The 2,117-nt window shown below is 25.2% G+C and overlaps 1 long non-coding RNA gene across 2 annotated transcripts; it reads left to right on the top strand.

Moving 5' to 3' along the window:
• Positions 1–392: 392 nt before the first annotated feature.
• LOC122855088 lies at positions 393–1,363 on the top strand. 2 transcript variants are annotated; one of them, XR_006374044.1, is made up of 4 exons: positions 393–482; positions 615–657; positions 783–893; positions 958–1,363. It is a non-coding gene; the product is annotated as an uncharacterized LOC122855088 (long non-coding RNA). The 2 variants fall into 2 exon arrangements; XR_006374043.1 differs by lacking the exon at positions 393–482 and having other exon boundaries at positions 496–657.
• The last annotated feature ends 754 nt before the right edge of the window (positions 1,364–2,117 follow it).

Here is a 2,117-nt window from a genome sequence, read left to right as displayed (position 1 = left end):
CAATGATTGGTTCGGTAGTTGCTGAGAACATTAGCAACAAAGTTTTTCATTTTCACATTTATATATACACTGTGAAAAATTTCTGCTGAATTTTAGCAGAAAACTGCTTAGCAATAAGTGGTTTAAAATGAAAAAAAAATTATTTATGTTAAACAGAAAATGATTTGTTTAGAGAAAAAAAAATTCTTGTTTAAAATAATAATTTGTTTATAACATTCAGACAGAGCCTTGTTAAATAATCAAATACCATATGGCATAATTTTAACAGTGTTTACCTTTAAATAAATCTCTTTGTCGTTAAAAGTGAGACGCAACTCTATTATAATAATCGTATTAGCGTTCGTGACAAGGAGTACTGGGTTTACGTTAGAGCTGTGAGTCGGTTAATTAACCGGTTAATAACAGGCGGTTAAAAATTTTTTGGTTTTTAACCAAAAAAGGGAGGAGCCTGCGCACAAAAAGCTGCGCGTACTTTATACTGCGTACGTATTATTTATTAATTTTCAACAATAAAAATATTAATTTATTATAAATAATATTAACATTAAATATTATTTATTTGATGTCAAAAAAATATGAATAATTAAATTATGTTAACAAAAATTCAATCGTAGTGTCAACTGAAAAATTTATGAATAAAAAAACACAGTGAAAAAGGTAAACATCATAACAACTTTTATTTTTATTGTTATTAATATTTTTTTAAACATTTTTCTAAAAAATAAGTATTATTAGTGATAAATTTGAAATAATTATATAATAATTAATATTATAATTTGCAGTTGATGGGTATGTCATATTCAATCCAGAGAGACTTGATTATTGTAAAGAGGAAAAGTGAGGTTAAACCCAGAGTTGACAGCCTACGTTTTTGTTGTTGATATGTCATATATGTAAGTAAAAAAAGTAATTAAATTTAGTCCAAAGAGATTTAATAACAGTCCATATATTTTATAGATACCAATTTTAACAATGGGTCGTTCTGAATCTGAGGTTTGGAAACATTTTAATGTTGTTGCAAATCCTGAATGCAAATACAAGACAGGAAGTTTTAAATATTGTGGAAAAAAATATGTTTCAAATGCTGGTAGAATGATGAAGCATCTTGCTCAAGAATGTCAAAATTGTGATGATGAAATTTAAACAAATTTTATGGAAATAATTGTGCAAAAAAATAAACTTGATGTCAGACAATCATCTGAGCAATTTGTAGCACTAATTACAAAGAACAAAACAACTTAAAACAAAGGCTCAATTGACAGGTTTATTGATACTAAAATGTCCAAAGAAAATCATGATAAATTGAATGCTTCTTGTGCACGAGCAATATATTCCAGAGCTTCAATTAACATTATTGTATTCAAAAAAGGGTTACAAGTATTAAATTGTAAAGTTCAAAGTACACCAAAAATTAATCATAAAATTTAAAAACATATCTAGTTTTTAGTTGAGTTTGTCCTTTTTTTTTTTCTTTTTCTCATCAAAAAATTGCTTATTTTTTTGTTTTTTCCTTTTAATTTATTTTTTTTAAGGACAAATTGCAAGTGCAAAATATTGACAAACTAATGTCACAATGAAAATAGAAAGCTTTATTAGTTTTCAACAAGTTTATGGTATAAAAAAATATAAAAAACGTTAACATATGGTATATTTCTAAATTTGTATTATTCTACTTGTTACAATATTATTAGTCTCAATTTTTCTTCCATTCATTGTTACTAATAAATATAATATATGGAATCTACAGGTCTTGCTAATATTATTATTCCCAATCATCATTGTTTTTTATATTTATTGTTATTTTCAGTATGTATCATTAAAATTTTTTTTTTTAACCCAAATTTAATATAAATAACTCAAATATTATATTTTGTTTGTTTATAACAATTTATTTATTTATAATAATTTATTGTTTTTATAATTAATAATTAATTAAATTAAACATTGAAATAAGTCTCTGATTTTGGACCTATCATGAAGCTCTCAATTTTGCGCATGCGTGTCGATGCCCCGCCTCCGTTTGGTTTTAAACCGGTTATTAACCGTTAATAACAGTTATTAACTGTCAAAAAAATAAATAGCCGGCTAATTAACAGCTCTAGTTTACGTTTAGCAGG

Source organism: Aphidius gifuensis, linkage group LG4, assembly GCF_014905175.1.
Source record: "Aphidius gifuensis isolate YNYX2018 linkage group LG4, ASM1490517v1, whole genome shotgun sequence".
Taxonomy (NCBI): domain Eukaryota; kingdom Metazoa; phylum Arthropoda; class Insecta; order Hymenoptera; family Braconidae; genus Aphidius; species Aphidius gifuensis.
Note: the sequence above shows the minus strand (reverse complement) of the source record. Positions and strands in the feature narration are given on the sequence as shown.